Raw genomic sequence first — 13,176 nt, 5'->3', positions numbered from 1 at the left:
CACAGTGGGATAGAGGGATGGAGCACAGTGGGATAGAGGGATGGAGCACAGTGGGATAGTGTGATGGAGCACTGTGTGATAGAGGGATGGAGCACAGTGGGATAGAGGGATGGAGCACAGTGGGATAGAGGGATGCAGCACAGTGGGATAGAGGGATGGAGCACTGTGTGATAGAGGGATGGAGCAAAGTGGGACAGAAGGATGGAGCACAGAGGGATAGAGGTATGGAGCACAGTGGGACAGAGGGATGGACCAGAGTGGGATAGAGGGATGGAGCACAGTGGGACAGAGGGATGGAGCACAGTGGGATAGTGTGATGGAGCACAGTGGGATAGAGGGATGGAGCACAGTGGGATAGTGTGATGGAGCACAGTGGGATAGTGTGATGGAGCACAGTGGGACAGAGGGATGGAGCACAGTGTGACAGAGGGATGGAGCACAGTGGGATAGAGGGATGGAGCACAGTGGGATAGAGGGATGCAGCACAGTGGGATAGAGGGATGGAGCACAGTGAGATAGTGGGATGGAGCACAGTGGGACAGAGGGATGGAGCACAGTGGGATGGAGGGATGGAGCACTGTGTGATAGAGGGATGGAGCACAGAGGGATAGAGGGATGGAGCACAGTGGGATAGACGGATGGAGCACAGTGGGACAGAGGGATGGAGCACTGTGTGATAGAGGGATGGAGCAAAGTGGGACAGAAGGATGGAGCACAGAGGGATAGAGGTATGGAGCACAGTGGGACAGAGGGATGGAGCACAGAGGGATAGTGTGATGGAGCACAGTGGGATAGAGGGATGGAGCACAGTGGGATAGAGGGATGGAGCACAGTGGGACAGAGGGATGGAGCAGAGTGGGATAGAGGGATGTAGCACAGTGGGACAGAGGGATGGAGCACAGTGGGATAGTGTGATGGAGCACAGTGGGATAGAGGGATGGAGCACAGTGGGATAGTGTGATGGAGCACAGTGGGATAGTGCGATGGAGCACAGTGGGATAGAGGGATGGAGCACAGAGGGATAGAGGGATGGAGCACAGTGGGATAGTGCGATGGAGCACAGTGGGACAGAGGGATGGAGCACAGTGGGATAGAGGATTGGAGCACAGTGGTATAGAGGGATGGAGCACAGTGGGATAGAGGGATGCAGCACAGTGGGATAGAGGGATGGAGCACAGTGGGTTAGAGGGATGGAGCACAGTGGGATAGACGGATGGAGCACAGTGGGATAGAGGGGTGGAGCATAGTGGGATAGTGTGATGGAGCACAGTGGGATAGTGCGATGGAGCACAGTGGGACAGAGGGATGGAGTACAGTGGGATAGAGAGATGGACATAGTGGGATAGAGGGATGCATCACAGTGGGATAGAGGGATGGAGCACAGTGGGATAGTGTGATTAAGCACAGTGGGATAGTGTGATGGAGCACAATGGGATAGAGGGATGGAGCACAGTGGGATAGAGGGATGGAGCACAGTGGGATAGTGTGATGGAGCACAGTGGATTAGAGGGATGGAGCACAGTGGGATAGAGGGATGGATCACTGTGTGATAGAGGGATGGAGCACAGAGGGATCGAGGGATGGAGCACAGTGGGATAGAGGGACGGAGCATAGTGGGACAGAGGGATGGAGCACAGTGGGATAGAGGGATGGAGCACAGAGGGATAGAGGGATGGAGCACAGTGGGATAGACGGATGGAGCACAGTGGGACAGAGGGATGGAGCACTGTGTGATAGAGGGATGGAGCAAAGTGGGACAGAAGGATGGAGCACAGAGGGATAGAGGTATGGAGCACAGTGGGACAGAGGGATGGAGCACAGAGGGATAGTGTGATGGAGCACAGTGGGATAGAGGGATGGAGCACAGTGGGATAGAGGGATGGAGCACAGTGGGACAGAGGGATGGAGCAGAGTGGGATAGAGGGATGTAGCACAGTGGGACAGAGGGATGGAGCACAGTGGGATAGTGTGATGGAGCACAGTGGGATAGAGGGATGGAGCACAGTGGGATAGTGTGATGGAGCACAGTGGGATAGTGCGATGGAGCACAGTGGGATAGAGGGATGGAGCACAGAGGGATAGAGGGATGGAGCACAGTGGGATAGTGCGATGGAGCACAGTGGGACAGAGGGATGGAGCACAGTGGGATAGAGGATTGGAGCACAGTGGGATAGAGGGATGGAGCACAGTGGGATAGAGGGATGCAGCACAGTGGGATAGAGGGATGGAGCACAGTGGGTTAGAGGGATGGAGCACAGTGGGATAGACGGATGGAGCACAGTGGGATAGAGGGGTGGAGCATAGTGGGATAGTGTGATGGAGCACAGTGGGATAGTGCGATGGAGCACAGTGGGACAGAGGGATGGAGTACAGTGGGATAGAGAGATGGACATAGTGGGATAGAGGGATGCATCACAGTGGGATAGAGGGATGGAGCACAGTGGGATAGTGTGATTAAGCACAGTGGGATAGTGTGATGGAGCACAATGGGATAGAGGGATGGAGCACAGTGGGATAGAGGGATGGAGCACAGTGGGATAGTGTGATGGAGCACAGTGGATTAGAGGGATGGAGCACAGTGGGATAGAGGGATGGATCACTGTGTGATAGAGGGATGGAGCACAGAGGGATCGAGGGATGGAGCACAGTGGGATAGAGGGACGGAGCATAGTGGGACAGAGGGATGGAGCACAGTGTGATAGTGTGATGGACCACCGTGGGATAGTGTGATGGAGCACAGTGGGATAGAGGGATGGAGCATAGTGGGATAGAGGGATGGAGCACAGTGGGATAGAGGGATGGAGCACAGTGGGATAGAGGGATGGAGCACAGTGGGATAGTGTGATGGAGCACTGTGTGATAGAGGGATGGAGCACAGTGGGATAGAGGGATGGAGCACAGTGGGATATAGGGATGGAGCACAGTGGGACAGAGGGATGGAGCACAGTGTGATAGTGTGATGGAGCACAGTGGGATAGTGTGATGGAGCACAGTTGGATAGAGGGATGGAGCACAGTGGGATAGAGTGATGGAGCACAGTGGGATAGAGGGATGGAGCACAGTGGGATAGTGTGATGGAGCAGAGTGGGACAGAGGGATGGAGCACAGTGGGGTAGAGGGATGGAGCACAGTGGGATAGACGGATGGAGCACAGTGGGATAGAGGGATGGAGCACAGTGGGATAGAGGGATGGAGCACAGTGGGATCGTGTGATGGAGCACAGTGGGACAGAGGGATGGAGCACAGTGGGATAGAGGGATGGAGCACAGTGTAATAGTGCGATGGAGCACAGTGGGACAGAGGGATGGAGCACAGTGGGATAGAGGGATGGAGCACAGTGGGATAGAGGGATGGAGCACAGTGGGAAAGAGGGATGCAGCACAGTGGGATAGAGGGATGGAGCACAGTGGGATAGTGTGGTGGAGCACAGTGGATTAGAGGGATGCAGCACAGTGGGATAGAGGGATGGAGCACAGTGGGATAGTGGGATGGAGCACAATGGGATAGAGGGATGGAGCACAGTGAGATAGAGGGATGGAGCACAGTGGGATAGTGTGATGGAGCACAGTGGGATAGAGGGATGGAGCACAGGGGGTGGAGGGATGGAGCACTGTGTGATAGAGGGATGGAGCACAGAGGGATAGAGGGATGGAGCACAGTGGGATAGACGGATGGAGCACAGTGGGACAGAGGGATGGAGCACTGTGTGATAGAGGGATGGAGCACAGAGGGATAGAGGGATGGAGCAAAGTGGGACAGAAGGAGGAACACAGAGGGATAGAGGTATGGAGCACAGTGGGACAGAGGGATGGAGCACAGAGGGATAGTGTGATGGAGCACAGTGGGACAGAGGGATGGAGCAGAGTGGGATAGAGGGATGGAGCACAGTGGGACAGAGGGATGGAGCACAGTGGGATAGAGGGATGGAGCACAGTGGGACAGAGGGATGGAGCACAGTGGGATAGTATGATGGAGCACAGTGGGATAGAGGGATGGAGCACAGTGGGATAGTGTGATAGAGCACAGTGGGATAGTGCGATGGAGCACAGTGGGATAGAGGGATGGAGCACAGAGGGATAGAGGGATGGAGCACAGTGGGATAGTGGGATAGAGCACAGTGGGACAGAGGGATGGAGCACAGTGGGATGGAGGGATGGAGCACAGTGGGATAGAGGGATGGAGCACAGTGGGAAAGAGGGAGGCAGCACAGTGGGATAGAGGGATGGAGCACAGTGGGATAGTGTGATGGAGCACAGTGGGATAGTGTAATGGAACACAGTGGGATAGTGTGATGGAGCACAGTGGGACAGAGGGATAGAGCACAGTGGGATAGAGGGATGGAGCACAGTGTAATAGTGCGATGGAGCACAGTGGGACAGAGGGATGGAGCACAGTGGGATAGTGTGATGGAGCACAGTGGGATAGAGGGATGCAGCACAGTGGGATCGTGTGATGGAGCACAGTGGGATAGTGTGATGGAGCACAGTGGGATAGTGTGATGGAGCACAGTGGGATAGAGGGATGCAGCACAGTGGGATAGAGGAATGGAGCACAGTATAATAGTGCGATGGAGCACAGTGGGATAGAGGGATGGAGCACAGTGGGATAGAGGGATGGAGCACAGTGGGATAGAGGAATGGAGCACAGTGGGATAGAGGGATGGAGCACAATGGGATAGTGTGATGGAGCACAGTGGGATAGAGGGATGTAGCATTGTGGGATAGTGTGATGGAGCACAGTGAGATAGAGGGATGGAGCACAGTGGGATAGAGGGATGGAGCACAGTGGGACAGAGGGATGCAGCACAGTGGGATCGTGTGATGGAGCACAGTGGGATAGTGTGATGGAGCATAGTGGGATAGTGTGATGGAGCACAGTGGGATAGAGGGATGCAGCACAGTGGGATAGAGGGATGGAGCACAATGGGATAGTGTGATGGAGCACAGTGGGACAGAGGGATGGAGCATTGTGGGATAGTGTGATGGAGCACAGTGAGATAGAGGGATGGAGCACAGTGGGATAGAGGGATGGAGCACAGTGGGACAGAGGGATGGAGCACAGTAGTACAGAGGGATGGAGCACAGTGGGACAGAGGGATGGAGCACAGTGGGATAGAGGGATGGAGCACAGTGGGATAGAGGAATGGAGCACAGTGGGATAGTGTGATGGAGCACAGTGGGACAGAGGGATGGAGCACAGTGGGATAGAGATATGGAACACAGTGGGATAGAGGGATGGAGCACTGTGTGATAGAGGGATGGAGCACAGTGGGATAGAGGGATGGAGCACAGTGGGATAGAGGGATGGAGCACAGTGGGACAGAGGGATGGAGCACAGTGTGATCGTGTGATGGAGCACAGTGGGTTAGTGTGATGGAGCACAGTTGGATAGAGGGATGGAGCACAGTGGGATAGAGGGATGGAGCACAGTGGGATAGAGGGAAGGAGCACAGTGGGATAATATAATGGAGCACAGTGGGATAGAGGGGTGGAGCACAGTGGGATAGTGCGATGGAGCACAGTGGGATAGAGGGATGGAGCACAGAGGGATAGTGTGATGGAGCACAGTGGGATAGTATGATGGAGCACAGTGGGACAGAGGGATGGAGCACAGTGGGATAGAGGGATGGAGCACCATGGGATAGAGGGATGGAGCACAGTGGGATAGTGTGATGGAGCACAGTGGGATAGAGGGATGGAGTACGAGGGAAAGTGGGATGGTGCATAGTGGGATAGTGTGATGGAGCACAGTGGGATAGAGGGATGGAGCACAGTGGGATTGAGGGATGGAGCACAGTGGGATAGAGGGATGGAGCACAGTGGGATAGAGGGATGGAGTAATGTGTGATAGAGGGATGGAGCACAGAGGGATAGTGTGATGGAGCACAGTGGGATAGTGTGATGGAGCACAGTGGGACAGAGGGATGGAGCATAGTGGGATAGAGGGATGGAGCACAGTGGGATAGTGTGATGGAGCACAGTGGGATAGAGGGATGGAGCACGAGGGATAGAGGGATGGAGCATAGTGGGATAGTGTGATTGATCACAGTGGGATAGAGGGATGGAGCACAGTGGGATAGAGGGATGGAGCACAGTGGGTCAGAGGGATGGAGCACAGTGGGATAGTGTGATGGCGCACAGTGGGACAGAGGGATGGAACACAGTGGGATAGAGGGATGGAGCACAGTGGGATAGTGTGATGGAGCACAGTGGGATAGAGGGATGGAGCACTGTGTGATAGAGGGATGGAGCACAGTGGGATAGTGTGATGGAGCACAGTGGGATAGTGTGATGGAGCACAGTGGGACAGAGGGATGGAGCACAATGGGATAGAGGGATGGAGCACAGCGGGATAGTGTGATGGAGCACAGTGGGATAGAGGGATGGAGCACGAGGGATAGAGGGATGGAGCATAGTGGGATAGTGTGATTGATCACAGTGGAATAGAGGGATGGAGCACAGTGGGACAGAGGGATGGAGCACAGTGGGTCAGAGGGATGGAGCACAGTGGGATAGTGTGATGGAGCACAGTGGGACAGAGGGATGGAGCACAGTGGGATAGTGGAATGGAGCACAGTGGGATAGAGGGATGGAGCACTGTGTGATAGAGGGATGCAGCACAGTGGGATAGTGTGATGGAGCACAGTGGGATAGAGGAATGGAGCACAGTGGGATAGAGGGATGGAGCACAGTGGGATAGTGTGATGGAGCACAGTGGGATAGTGTGATGGAGCACAGTGGGATAGAGGGATGGAGCACAGTGGGATAGAGGGATGGAGCACAGTGGGATAGTGTGATGGGGCACAGTGGGATAGAGGAATGGAGCACAGTGGGATAGAGGGATGGAGCACAGTGGGATAGTGTGATGGAGCACAGTGGGATAGAGGGATGGAGCACAAGGGATAGAGGGATGGAGCATAGTCGGATAGTGTGATGGAGCACAGTGGGATAGAGGGATGGAGCACAGTGGGACAGAGGGATGGAGCGCAGTGGGACAGAGGGATGGATCACAGTGGGACAGAGCGACGGATCACAGTTGTACAGAGGGATGGAGCACAGTGGGATAGAGGGATGGTGCAGAGTGGGATAGTGTGATGGAGCACTGTGTGATAGAGGGATGGAGCACAGTGGGATAGAGGGATGGAGCACAGTGGGATCGTGTGATGGAGCACAGGGGACAGAGGAATGGAGCACAGTGGGACAGAGGGATGGAGCACAGTGGGATAGAGGTATGGAGCACAGAGGGATAGTTTGATGGAGCACAGTGGGATAGAGGGATGGAGCACCGTGTGATAGAGGGATGCCGCAGAGTGGGATAGAGGGATGGAGCACAGTGGGATAATATGATGGAGCCCAGTGGGATAGAGGGATAGAGCACAGTGGGATAGTGCGATGGAACACAGTGGGATAGAGGGATGGAGCACAGTGGGATAGTGTGATGGAGCACAGTGGGATAGAGGGATGGAGCACAGTGGGATAGAGGGATGGAGCACAGTGGGACAGAGGAATGGAGCACCGTGTGATAGTGTGATGGAGCACAGAGGGATAGTGTGATGGAGCACAGTGGGATAGAGGGATGGAGCACCGTGTAATAGAGGGATGCAGCACAGTGGGATAGAGGGATGGAGCACAGTGGGATAGTATGATGGAGCACAGTGTGATAGAGGGATGGAGCACAGTGAGATAGTGCGATGGAACACAGTGGGATAGTGTGATGGAGCACAGTGGGACAGAGGGATTGAGCACAGTGGGATAGAGGGATGGGGCACTGTGGGATAGTGTGATGGAGCACAGTGGGATAGATGGATGGAGCACAGTGGGACAGAGGAATGGAGCACAGTGGGATAGTGCGATGGAGCATAGTGGGATAGAGGGATGGAGCACAGTGGGATAGAGGGATGGAGCACAGAGGGATAGAGGGATGGAGCACAGTGGGATTGAGGGATGGAGCACAGTGGGACAGAGGGATGGAGCACAGTGGGATAGTATGATGGAGCACAGTGGGATAGAGGGATGGAGCACTGTGTGATAGAGGGATGGAGCACAGTGGGATAGAGGGAAGGAGCACAGTGGGATAGAGGGATGGAGCACAGTGGGAGAGAGCGATGGAGCACAGTGGGATAGTATGATGGAGCACAGTGGGATAGAGGGATGGAGCACAGTGGGATAGTGTGATGGAGCACCGTGGGATAGTGGAATGGAGCACAGTGGGAAAGAGGGATGGAGCGTAGTCGGATAGTGGGATGGAGCACAGTGGGTTAGTGTGATGGAGCAGAGTGGGTTAGAGGGCTGGAGCACAGTTGGATAGAGGGATGGAGCACAGTGGGACAGAGGAATGGAGCACAGTGGGATAGAGCGATGGAGCACAGTGGGATAGAGGGATGGAGCACAGTGGGATAGTGTGATGGAGCACAGTGGGATAGAGGGATGGAGCACCGTGGGATAGTGTGATGGAGCACAGTGGGACAGAGGGATGGAGCACAGTGGGATAGAGGGATGGAGCACGAGGGATAGAGGGATGGAGCACAGTGGGATAGTGTTATGGAGCACAGTGGGATAGAGGGATGGAGCACAGTGGGATATTTGGATGGTGCACAGTGGGACAGAGGGATGGAGCACAGTGGGACAGAGTGATGGAGTACAGTGGGATAGAGGGATGGAGCACAGTGGGACAGAGGGATGGAGCACAGTGGGATAGTGTGATGAAGCAGGGAGGGATAGAGGGATGGAGCACAGTGGGATAGAGGGATGGAGCACAGTGGGATAGAGGAATGGAGCACAGTGGAATAGTGTGATGGAGCACAGGGGACAGAGGGATGGAGCACAGTGGGACAGAGGGATGGAGCACAGTGGGACAGAGGGATGGAGCACAGTGGGACAGAGTGATGGAGTACAGTGGGATAGTGTGATGGAGCACAGTGGGATAGAGGGATCGAGCACAGTGGGATAGTGTGATGGAGCACAGGGGACAGAGGGATGGAGCACAGTGGGACAGAGGGATGGAGCACAGTGGGATAGAGGGATGGAGCACAGTGGGATAGAGGGATGGAGCACAGTGGGATAGTGTGATGGAGCACAGTTGGACAGAGGGATGGAGCACAGTGGGATAGTGTGATGGAGCACAGTGGGATAGAGGGATGGAGCACAGTGGGATAGTGTGATGGAGCACCGTGGGATAGCGTGATGGAGCACAGTGGGATAGAGGGATGGAGCACAGTGGGATAGAGGGATGGAGCAAAGTGGGACACAGTGATGAGTTCCAGTGGGATAGAGGGATGGAGCACAGTGGGATAGTGTGATGGAGCACAGTTGGACAGCGGGATGGAGCACAGTGGGATAGAGGGATGGAGCACAGTGGGAAAGAGGAATGGAGCACAGTGGGATAGTGTGATGGAGCACAGGGGACAGAGGGATGGAGCACAGTGGGATAGAGGGATGGAGCACAGTGGGATAGTGTGATGGAGCACAGTTGGACAGAGGGACGGAGCACAGTGGGATAGAGGGATGGAGCACAGTGGGATAGAGGAATGGAGCACAGTGGGATAGTGTGATGGAGCACAGGGGACAGAGGGATGGAGCACAGTGGGACAGAGGGATGGAGCACAGTGGGATAGAGGTATGGAGCGCAGTGGGATAGAGGGATGGAACACTGTTTAAAACAGGGATGGAGCACAGTGGGATAGAGGGATGGAGCACAGAGGGATAGTGTGATGGAGCACAGTGGGATAGAAGGATGGAGCACAGTGGGATAGTGTGATGGAGCACAGTGGGATAGAGGGATGGAGTACAGTGGGATAGAGGGATGGAGCATAGTGGGATAGTGTGATGGAGCACAGTGGGATAGTGCGATGGAGCATTGTGGGATAGAGGGATGGAGCACAGTGGGATAGAGGGATGGAGCACAGTGGGATAGTGCGATGGAGCAAGTGGGATAGAGGGATGGAGCACCGTGGGATAGTGTGATGGAGCACCGTGGGATAGTGCGATGGAGCACAGTGGGATAGAGGGATGGAGCACAGTGGGATAGAAGGATGGGGCACAGTGGGATAGTGTGATGGAGCACAGTGTAATAGTGTGATGGAGCACAGTGGGATAGAGGGATGGAGCACAGTGGGATAGAAGGATGGGGCACAGTGGGATAGTGTGATGGAGCACTGTGGGATAGAGGGATGGAGCACAGTGGGATAGAGGGATGGAGCACAGTGGGATAGTGTGATGGAGAACAGTGGGACAGAGGGATGGAGCACTGTGTGATAGAGGGATGCAGCACAGTGGGATAGAGGGATGGAGCACAGTGGGACAGAGGGATGGAGCACAGTGGGATAGTGTGATGGAGCACAGTGGGATAGAGGGATGGAGAAAGTGAGGTCTGCAGATGCTGGAGATCAAAGTTGAAACTTTATTGCTGGAACAGCACAGCAGGTCAGGCAGCATCCAGGGAACAGGAGATTCGACGTTTCGGGCACAGGCCCTTCTTCAGGAATGAGCAGAGAGTGTTCAGCAGGAGAAGATAAAAGGTAGGGAGGAGGGACTTGGAGGAGGGGAGTTGGAAATGTGATAGGTGGAAAGAGGTCAAGGTGAGGGTGATAGGTCGGAGTAGGGTGGAGGCGGAGAGGTCAAGAAGAAGACTGCAGGTCAGGAAGGCGGTGCCGGGCTGGAAGGATCCGGCTGAGACAAGGTGGGGGGAGGGGGGATGAAGAAACTGGTGAAGTCCAAGTTCATCCCCTGCGGTTGGAGGGTTCCCAGTCGGAAGATAAGACGCTCCTCCTCCGACCGTCGGGTTGTTGTGGTTTGGCGGTGGATGAGTCCAATGACCTGCATATCCTCGGTGGAGTGGGAGGGGGAGTTGAAATGCTGTGCCACAGGTTGGTTGGGTTGGTTCGTCCGGGTGGCCCAGAGGTGCTCCCTGAATCGCTCCGCAAGTAGGCGGCCTGTCTCCCCAATATAGAGGAGGCCACACCGGCTGCAGCGGATGCAGTAGATGATGTGGGTGGAGGTGCAGGTGAATCTGTGGCGGATATGGAAGTTTCCCTTGGGGCCTTGGAGAGAAGTGAGGGGGGAGGTGTGGGCGCAAGTGTTGCACCTCCTGCGGTTGCAAGGGAAGGTGCCGGGAGTGGTGGTTGGGTCGGTGGGGGGTGTGGATCTGACAAGGGAGTCGCGGAGGGAGTGGTCTCTACGGAAAGCTGATAGGGGAGGGGAGGGAAATATATCCTTGGTGCTGGGGTCCAACACACTATCCCACTGTGCTCCATCACACTATCCCACTGTGCTCAATCCCTCTGTCCCACTGTGCTCCATCCCTCTATCCCACTGTGCTCCATCCCTCTATCCCTCTGTCATCCATCCCTCTATCACACAGTGCTCCATCCCTCTGTCCCACTGTTCTCCATCACACTATCCCACTGTGCTCCATCCCTCTATCCCACTGTGATAGAGGGATGGAGCACAGTGGGATAGTGTGATGGAGCACAGTGGGATAGAGGGATGGAGCACAGTGGGACAGAGGAATGGAGCACAGTTGGATAGAGCGATGGAGCACAGTGGGATATAGGGATGGAGCACAGTGGGATAGAGGGATGGAGCACCGTGGGATAGTGTGATGGAGCACAGTGGGACAGAGGGATGGAGCACAGTGGGATAGAGGGATGGAGCACGAGGGATAGAGGGATGGAGCATAGTGGGATAGTGTGATGGAGCACAGTGGGATAGAGGGATGTAGCACAGTGGGATAGAGGGATGGAGCACGAGGGATAGAGGGATGGAGCATAGTGGGATAGTGTGATGGAGCACAGTGGGATAGAGGGATGGAGCACAGTGGGATAGAGGGATGGAGCACAGTGGGATAGTGTGATGGAGAACAGTGGGACAGAGGGATGGAGCACTGTGTGATAGAGGGATGGATGACAGAGGGATAGAGGGATGGAGCACAGTGGGATAGAGGGATGGAGCACAGTGGGACAGAGGGATTGAGCACAGTGGGATAGTGTGATGGAGCACAGTGGGATAGTGTGTTGGAGCACAGTGGGATAGGGGGATGGAGCATTGTGTGATAGAGGGATGCAGCACAGTGGGATAGAGGGATGGAGCACAGTGGGACAGAGGGATGGTGCACAGTGGGGTAGTGTGATGGAGCACAGTGGGATAGAGGGATGGAGCACAGTGGGATAGAGGGATGGAGCACAGTGGGATAGTGTGATGGAGCACAGTGGGATAGAGGGATGGAGCACAGTGGGACAGAGGAATGGAGCACAGTTGGATAGAGCGATGGAGCACAGTGGGATATAGGGATGGAGCACAGTGGGATAGAGGGATGGAGCACCGTGGGATAGTGTGATGGAGCACAGTGGGACAGAGGGATGGAGCACAGTGGGATAGAGGGATGGAGCACGAGGGATAGAGGGATGGAGCATAGTAGGATAGTGTGATGGAGCACAGTGGGATAGAGGGATGTAGCACAGTGGGACAGAGGGGTGGAGCACAGTGGGACAGAGGGATGGAGCACAGTGGGACAGAGGGATGGAGCACAGTGGGATAGTGTGATGGAGCACCGTGGGACAGAGGGATGGAGCACAGTGGGATAGAGGGATGGAGCATAGTGGGATAGAGGAATGGAGCACAGTGGGATAGTGTGATGGAGCACAGTGGGACAGAGGGATGGAGCACAGTGGGATAGAGGGATGGAGCACAGTGGGATAGTGTGATGGAGCACCGTGGGACAGAGGGATGGAGCACAGTGGGATAGAGGGATGGAGCATAGTGGGATAGAGGAATGGAGCACAGTGGGATAGTGTGATGGAGCACAGTGGGACAGAGGGATGGAGCACAGTGGGACAGAGGGGTGGAGCACATTTGGATAGTGTGATGGAGCACAGTGGGACAGAGGGATGGAGCACAGTGGGATAGAGGTATAGAGCACAGTGGGATAGAGGTATAGAGCACAGTGGGATAGTGTGATGGAGCACAGTGGGACAGAGGGATGGAGCACAGTGGGGTAGAGGTATAGAGCACAGTGGGATAGTGTGATGGAGCACAGTGGGACAGAGGGATGGAGCACAGTGGGATAGAGGGATGGAGCACAGTGGGATAGAGGGATGGAGCACAGCGGGATAGTGTGATGGAGCACAGTGGGACAGAGGGATGGAGCACAGTGGGATAGAGGGATGGAGCACAGTGGGAC

This window comes from Chiloscyllium plagiosum, unplaced genomic scaffold, assembly GCF_037043375.1.
Source record: "Chiloscyllium plagiosum isolate Xiang-an unplaced genomic scaffold, Cpla_swu_hap1 HiC_scaffold_1, whole genome shotgun sequence".
NCBI lineage: Eukaryota > Metazoa > Chordata > Chondrichthyes > Orectolobiformes > Hemiscylliidae > Chiloscyllium > Chiloscyllium plagiosum.
This window is presented reverse-complemented; position numbering follows the sequence as displayed.